Source organism: Chiloscyllium plagiosum, chromosome 10 (genome assembly GCF_004010195.1).
Source record: "Chiloscyllium plagiosum isolate BGI_BamShark_2017 chromosome 10, ASM401019v2, whole genome shotgun sequence".
NCBI classification, from domain to species: Eukaryota; Metazoa; Chordata; class Chondrichthyes; order Orectolobiformes; family Hemiscylliidae; genus Chiloscyllium; species Chiloscyllium plagiosum.
Window position 1 is genome coordinate 73,870,218 of NC_057719.1, and position 8,864 is coordinate 73,879,081.

The 8,864-nt window shown below is 41.3% G+C and overlaps 1 long non-coding RNA gene across 1 annotated transcript in view; it reads left to right on the forward strand.

The window, feature by feature from the left end:
* The first annotated feature begins 598 nt into the window (after positions 1 to 598).
* The window catches only part of LOC122553775, a 73,397-nt gene continuing 65,131 nt past the window's right edge, over positions 599 to 8,864 (forward strand). Inside the window, exon 1 of the long non-coding RNA XR_006312842.1 lies at positions 599 to 675. This is a non-coding gene — a long non-coding RNA (uncharacterized LOC122553775). The remainder of the gene's footprint in view (positions 676 to 8,864) is intronic.

An 8,864-nucleotide genomic window follows, 5' to 3' on the forward strand; every position in this document is an offset into this window, starting at 1 on the left:
TGGAACTTCAAACAATAACTACTTAGCAATGCAATGCACTATTTAGTGTATCAGCTATTCGCTGAACTGTTTTCTGAAGTTTTGAGACCATGTTCTATGAATATTGCAAGTGCAGGCACAGGGACCAACAAAATGTTTTTTTTCATATCCACTTAATGTTTTTTTCTTAAAGTCTGCAGACTTTTTTGAAGTTAATCATGAAAATGCATATTTATTTAAGAGGAAGAACTATGTTTTGAAGTAAAATCACATGACAAACTAAAAGGAGAATTCTCCAACATATGGGAATACACATGAGATATTTGGGAAAAACCAATCTTTTTTTTGTAGGATAAATGAGACCATTTTCAAATGTGCCTCAAGTTTTTTTTATTCTCAGGATAACTCTTATTCTACTGACGGAGGAAAATGTTGTGATATCTGGGTCATCCAGTCTTGAACTGTGGAGTCTGTTTAGACTGCGTTGAATTGGACTAATTCCAATTTACCAACTGTTTACATTGCACCTTTTCTATAAACTAGGACAAGTCGCAAAGAGTATCAAATGACAAGTCAGATAAACACATTGGCATTTTCTGTAGCATAACAAGTAAGCCGGCTTTGTAATCCGGCTACATACACCAGCTCTATTTGTATGTACTTAGATCTGAGCTCATTTCATACTGAAAAGAGGAGGTAAGAGGATTTATTTTCTGCAACTTAATTTGTACTCCTTAACTTATGGTTTTGATGGGGAAATGTAATCCAATTTGATATTTGGGCAGTAGTTTAAGCCCTTAGAATAATGGAAATATCTAGCAGATGCAGGTGAACTACTAAAATGGTGTCATATACTATTGAAAAACAGTTTAAATTATACTGGTGAGTATTTTAAAAAAGATTGATTGAAGGTAGTCAGCTTAAGACCAATGTTCTAGCTTTAGATTTAGTTTTCTTCAGTTTGGAGATGAACATATTTTTGATTTGTCAAGATGCTTCTGAATTAAAGGCATAATAAGTACCAATCTTGCAAAGTGAATGAATATGATTTCAGAAGTGTAAAAATCGTGGTAGGTTGAACCTTATCACTGTCTAGTTGAGGTGGCTTGGACAGTGAGAAGGTGTTAGTATAGTGGGCTGGTGACTTATCACCTCTGGTAAGGTCCAATCTCACCCGAGGGCGATTTCTCTCCCCAGCCACCTCCCTTCCCCACCCCCCCATTTATCTCTTCACTCTGCAGGCACCCTGCCTCTATTCCTGATGAAGGGCTTTTGCCCAAAACGTCAATTTTCCTGCTCCTTGGATGCTGCCTGACCTGCTGTGCTTTTCCAGCACCACTCTAATCTAAAATCTGGTTTCCATCATCTGCAGTCCTCACTTTTGCCTGCTATGAGTAAATAGCCAATGTAATGATGTAAGTGGTCAGTTATGGGCAGATGGGGCACATCACCAGGACCCACCTCAGTTGTAGAACAGCCATCCACTACCAAACCCCCAACACTGAGGCCAAACTCTGGCAGTTACCTCAAGATGGCTTGTTGGCAATCAGAGAAGATAATGAGAACTGCAGATGCTGGAGAAGTCAGAATCGATAAGGTGTGGCACTGCCAAAAGCACAGCAGGTCAGACAGCATCTGAGTATCCCTACAGTGTGGAAGCAGGCCATTCAGCCCATCAAGTCCACACTGATCCTTCAAAGAGCATCCCACCCAGATCCATCCCCATTACGCCATATTTCCTATAGCCAATCCACCTACTCTGCATATCTTTGGACTGTGGGAGGAAACTGGAGCACCTGGAGGGAGTCCATGTGGACATAGGGAGAATGAGCAAACTCCACACAGACAGTCACCCCAGGCTGGAATCAAGCCTGGGTCCCCAACGCTGTGAGGCAGCAGTGTTAACCATTGAGCCACCATGCAGCCCATGTGTCCCAATGACCTACAAGGGTGTTACCCCATCATCCCACCCTATGACAGCCGCAGAAATCGGACACAGCCTGCAAACCATGGCAGGCTGGGCTTCTCTCTCTAAAGGGGTCCATGTTGTTTTGTTTTAACAAATGAGAGGTACCAAAAGATGGAGGTGATCTCATAGTTCCCGCCCATACAGTGGCAGTGCCCAACTTTACTAGTGGGCCCTGCTGGTTGTTCTTCCTGAGGGTACAGATCGACTGAGTTCAGGAACCCACCTGCTGTCTTTAGTTGGGTGTCAGATTTTGAGGCAGCCAGTAACGAAGGTTGTGTCTTGTAAGATTGCACTGATGAACATGACGCTAGCTATTGCAGGATCAGGACCAGAAGATGGTCCTTGACCTGCTAGTATTTTTAAAGTGGGTATGATTCTGCTCAGTAACTCCACGGAAATCTGAAGTAATGGATACAATCAGTGACGTTTAATAGTGATACTGATAGCTCACTACAGAAAAATTGTAATGTTATAGTGTAGGCGTATGATCCGTTAACATGTTCATTCTAGCTGTCTTCTAACTGTTTAACCTTTTGAACTGCATGCAATTGAGATATGGATATCTTGCAATGTTCCGTGCGAAATTTTTGGGAACATGTGTTTTCAGGTTGTAATTAAATTTAACAAGGGTGGTGACATCAAACTGTATTGTTAAATTTGTTTCATGGTCTGATTTTATTTTTGAGAGGGTCAGGTAAGGGAGAAATTGCACATTACCTTCAACTGAAATTTGGTTATTTATATCTCCAAACATTTTAATGAAATGGGGAATAGTTTCAGTGAATGGAAATGGAGATTAATGGAAAGTAAATTAATGAAAATGTAATAAATTACCTGCACAGGTTAAATGAACCAAGCAATTATTTTCAAAACTTTAAGGAGATTTTGTTTCTTCGTTTAATTGAAGATGAGGCATCGCTTACTTTCAGTCAGTTATCAACAACTTACTCATGAAATTGCACCATCCAAAACCATTTGCTTAACCATAAAATATAATTTGGAGTTTGCTGGTTGCCAGACAGAATAGCAAGCCACTCTTGCTCCAATGCATTGTTTCCTTTTACACACAAATTACTAATAAGGAGGGACAGATTAAGGTATGGATGAAATGATGGCCCAGAGCCATATGATTGCTGCTGGGTGTTGTATGTTTTACATAATTGACTTTCCTCAGAGCCAGGTAGTTTGACCCTAGTTTCTAAGTGTGAAGGATGGTTATTTGCAAAGTCTAGTAGAATGCTTTAGAATGTCTACACCACCTACACTTTAGGATGAGCTCCACTTCTAGTAGCTTCTGTGGTTTCACTTTACTTTGCTCTGAAACAACACCCAACAACATCCAATCAAGTTCAGTGAGCAGAGATCAACCACAGAACAATTGAACAATAAATTTTGCTAATTAGCAACATAGTTACTTTGTATTGTCAGTCCATGCATCCTTTAGCTCAGCATAGAAGCACTTTATGTCATTCTGGTCAGTGATTGATTATAGTAACTCAAGCTGCATGTTAAACCATTTACTCTTCATAAGTGATGGCATTTATTCTGTTTTTAGAATTAGAATTCCTACAGGCCCTTCGGTCCAGTAAGTCCACACCAATCCTCCAAACAGTAACCCACCCAGACTCATTCCCCTACCCTATGTTTGCCCCTGACTAATGCATCTTACCTACACATCCCTCTGGGCAATTTAGCATGGGCAAATTCACCAAACCTGCACATCTTTGGACAGTGGGAGAAAACCAGAGCACCTGGAGGATACCCACGCAGACAGGGGGAGAATGTGCAAAGTTCACGCAGACAGTTGCTCAAGGCTGGAATCAAACCCAAGTCCCTGAAGCTGTGAGGCAGCAGTACTAATCACTGAGCCACCGTGCTGCCCATGCATAATATTCACATAGTTTACATAGTATTCTGCTGGGATCTATGAACCATAGTTTTTAAGAAGAGCTCCCACATTCAACATGTGAACTCAAAACAGTACTACAAGATTTTTGTAAGCCAAACTATAGCCCTTGTGCTTTGATGGTCTTTTTGGAGTTTGTCTTCACCAGTAGCAGGCAAAGTGTTCATACGCATCCTCCTGCATCATGCCCTGCCCACCAGGTATTATACTTGATGCAACAAGTTTTATGTTTCCCTCATAACTTAAGAAACTAGTCATGGATAATGCCTGATTGAATCATCCAACAGACATTTATCACAACTAGCTATATAATATGCACACATGACTTTCTTAGGCACATTAGTGCCTTGGTTAAAATTAAACTATTAATTTACACAGTAGCATTTTTTTTGTAGTATATCATGCTTCCCAGTAAGATGGTGTCTGAGACCTTTATACTTTCAGGTAATATGCCATGATATCATGAACATGTCTGTTAAAAGTATACTCAGGGTAACATAGACAATGCAAGTGGAAATTGTACCATGACCAAAATTGCTGGCACTAACCTGCGGGAGTTGGGACCCAACTCTGCTACTTTCAAACAGTGAGATACAACTGGAATTGAGGCCATTATCAAAAGGTCCAGTTTACATTGGTCTAAAAAGGCATTCACATGCCTGATCATTACATTTCGAAGAACCATCCTGATGTTGCAACAGAGGTGGGCAGGGGAAGGTCTGTAAAAACCCACTAAAGGCCCCCTTAAAATCTTGCAATATGTATTGTGCCACTTGAAAAACATGGCCAATCACATCTACTGCGTCAGACCACATTAATTTGACACGCTGTGATTGAGATTTGGTCTACCAAGCTCCATCTCATTTAAAATCCAGGAAAAACATTTGTATAGATGTGTCCAGTAGCACACGACCCATCAGTTCACACTCAAGACATTAACTCAGCTATTGTTTGTCAGGCGGTTCAATCACAGAAGTGCACAGCTTTGAATTTTGTGAATGTGACATTAATTATCACAAAGGAAAAGACATTATCCTTTTTTTATTTTAAACATGGTAAAACTCTGCCTTTACTTTCACAGTAGAGTTCAGTGTTGAGGAATGGAGTGTATCAGATGTATTAATAAATATAGACATCACGTATCCGGACTAGGGGAACATTCTCTCCTCCCTGTATTGACATGGTAATAAGATGCATTTCCTCGGATAGTGCCAGTATTTGTTTTATTTGTTTCCAGTTCATAGTGCTAGCTTTGGTGTCATTTTCACTGCCAAGCCTAATTTAATCTCTCCTTTCTTCCCAACTAGTAAAACAGTGAAGTGTTACGATTCAGGAACTATTATTTTATGTATAGAAATTCAGGTTGTATTTCCAAAGACAGACTCAAACTATCAACAGCAATTATGGAACAAATGCCATGAACTATCCTGTTCCAGTTTGGGAGGGAAAAAATATTATAGATGTGTGACTGGCAATCCTCCTGGGATTGTTAGCAGTACTTGGATGGAGCACGCAAAGGGCTAGATTTTCATTTTTACATGATTGTACAATTAAGTTATAGCAAATCAGCAAGTCACTTTTCTCCTTTCTGATTTTCACTTCCATTTTGGGAAAAAAAAAACTAATATTTACATAGTGTCTCTCATAGTCTGAAGATATCTTTTAGGGCTTTACAGTTGGTGAGAAATATTTGAGATGTAAAATAGCAAACGCATTCAGCTCATTTGCAGACAGCAGCATGATTGGTTATGGCCTTGTAATGAATCTGTTGGTGATGTTGATTTGAGGGATTGGCCCAGACCATGATACAGAATTCCCTGACTTTACATCAAAATAATGCAGTGCAACCTTCTAGCTCTGGGATCAGATAGAGCCTTGGTGTACTGTCATATTTGAACCATTTCCTCAGTGCTTCAGTATCAGTTTGCCACAGATCTTGTGTTTAAAACTCGGGAATCAACCAAGTTAATTGAAGGCAGGGTGTGAAATCGAGCCAGTCTCGCGTAATTGTGTGTTTTACAGCAACACACTCCATTAAACATTAGACTGAAGTGAGCAGCCAAGATAGTCTATAAAAAGTATCTATGAATTGCACCAAACAGAACTCATAACTGGCATGGCGGCAACATTCCCCAATGAAACCAAAATAAATCTCTCATAAAATTCTCAGGTAAGAGTGGAGTTCAGTTACATACAAATGAGGTGCATAAAAGTAATCCCAACCACACAACTGTGAGGCCTCCAATCTTGATTGATAGGAAAATTACCCACTGCATCCATTCTAGTGGGATGACATGCGACTACGAGATGGAGACGTTATTCTGATAAGATTATCATGTTTACTCAAGAAGTTAGATAACTTTATACATATTGGTCCAGATTTTCCAATGGCCAGATAATTGTTACTGAAGCATCGATGGGAGTTGTCCGGGAAGTTGCAATTTCCATTGGGAAATTCCGGAACATAGGAGGCTGAGGGGTGACCTTATAGATATTTGTAAGAACATGAGGGACATGGATAGGGTAAATAGACAAGGTCTTTTTCCTGAGGTGGGGGGAGTCCAGAACTAGAAGGCATAAGTTTAGGGTGAGAGGGGAAAGATTTAAAAGGGACCTAAGAGGCAACTTTTTCACATAGTCGGTGGTATGTATATGGAAAGAGCTGCCAGAGTAAGTGGTGGAAGCTGGTACAATTGCAACATTTAAAAGGCATCTGGATGGGGTTCATGAATAGGGAGGGTTTAGAGAGACATGGGCCAAGTGCTGGCAAATGGACTAGATTAATTTAGGATAGCTGGTCAGCATTGACAAGTTGGACCAAAAGGTCTGTTTCTGTGCTGTACACCTCTATGACTCTACGACTCTCATTCCCTTATGCCTGTAACACTTGGAAAGTATTCCTTTAAATCTGAGAATTTTTGGAGGGTTCTGTAGCAGTTAAGTAAACAGTTACTCAGGAAATGTTAATTATTAATTACCTAGCACTGCTCCTGAGTAACTATTCTTCTGACCTCCAACATGTACCACAGACACTTGAGTCATAGTGTTTTTACAGTGAGGAAAAAGGCTCGTTGGCTCATTGTTTCCACCTCAGTCATCAAATATCTATCTATTCGGATCTCATTTTCCAGTGCTTAACCCATAGCCTATGGAATTTCAAGTGTTCATTTGAATAGTGTGTTGAGGGCTCCAACTTCTGCCCACCTTTTATTGACAGTAAGTTCCGGATGCCCACAGCCCTCTTGATGAAAAATGTTTTGCTCAAATGCCCTCTAAGCCTTCCACTCTTTACTGTAAAACTGACCTTGTTTCTTGACCCCTCGACAAAAGGGAAATGATTCTCCATATCCAGCCTGTCTAGGCCCCTCAGAACTTTCCATATTTCAATCAGGTCTCCTCTTCTCTCTCCATAGGAAGCCTATCGAGTCTCTCTTCCAAGCTTAATCACTTCAGCTGGTGAATCTCTTTTTAGTACCTTCTCTAGAGCAATTACTTCCTTCCTATGGTGTGCTGACTGGAACTGTGCAGAATACTCAAACTGTGCTCTAACAAGAGTTGTGTGCAGCTCCGTCCATAACTTCCTTGTTCTTGTATTCAATGCCTTGACTAAAATGCAAGTAGTCCTTTTGCATTCCTAATCATCTTTATCTGCTGCTCCTGCTGCCTTCAATGATCTATGGATTTACACACTAAGGTCCTTGTGGCTCTCTATACTTCCTAGGGTCCTACTATTCAATGTACACTCACCTGCCTTGATAGTCCTCCCAAAATGCATCACCTCACACTGAGGTACACTCTACAGATCCCTAATACCTCCAACATCTGACCTGGCAGCCTCTCGCTCTCACTCTCTCTCTCTCTCTCTCTCGGGACCTGACACACAACCCCAAGGCACCAGATGGGAGGGGCTTGATACCATTGTCATCCTCCATGGAACCAATCAGATGTCACTTCATGTTGTCCACACAGCAAAGAGCTTTAGCCAAAACTAGGTATTGGGGAGCTTCATATTGCAAATTTTGTCATGAACACTTACAATAAAGTAGGAAATGTGATTGCCGATTTAGTGATCTGATTTCAATTTTGTTGGCAAAGATGATTCAGAGACGTATCTTTTACTCAGTGTCTTGGGTGTCTCTATCTTTCTCTTCCATTCTCATGCCCCCTGTCTCCCACTGGCTTTCACTGATGACAAGTGAATTATATTTTAATAGTCTCATGCAAACTTGCCGGAACACATCGAAGAAGACAATCAGTTGTGTGTTTGGAGTAGTTCATGGCCAAAAGCACAAAAGGAAGTTTATTTTCCTAGTCATGTTTAGTTCTTCAAAGCATTGGTTTGGTAGAATGCATTTTGTAGCGATCTCACATTCAAGTTAACGTTTTTTTGGTCAAGTCTGGATATCACAAGGCAATGTGGTCCCTGCCCTCTCTGGCTAAAATCCCTGGGCCACAAGCCATGACATCAGTGGTGGCGGTTGGGAAGTGGTATTGTCAGCTGGCCCAGGTTGGCAAGCCCACCGAATGCTTTGAGATGGGTGGGAGTCTCGTGATTCACAGGCCAGGTTTGACAGAGGGTAAATGAGGAAAGATGACCTTCAGTCAGTGCTCTAATGCACCCAGGATGTCTCTTGAGGTGGCTCATCCCTATCCCCCAACTTATCCTAGTACCTGGGCCTCACAGTGCCAGGGACCCGGGTTCGATTCCAGCCTCGGGTGACTGTCTGTGTCCGCTTGGTTTTCCTCTAAGTGTTCTGGCTTAGTCCCATAATCCAAAGATGTGCAGGTTAGGTGAATTGGCCAATGCAGAATGCCCATAGTGTTCAGGGATGCCATAGAGTCAGAGAGTTATAGAGATGTACAGCATGGAAACAGACCCTTCAGTCCAACCCGTCCATGCCGACCAGATATCCCAACCCAATCTAGTCCCACCTGCCAGCATCCGGCCCATATCCGTCCAAACCCTTCCTATTCATATACCCATCCAAATGCCTCTTAAATGTTGCAATT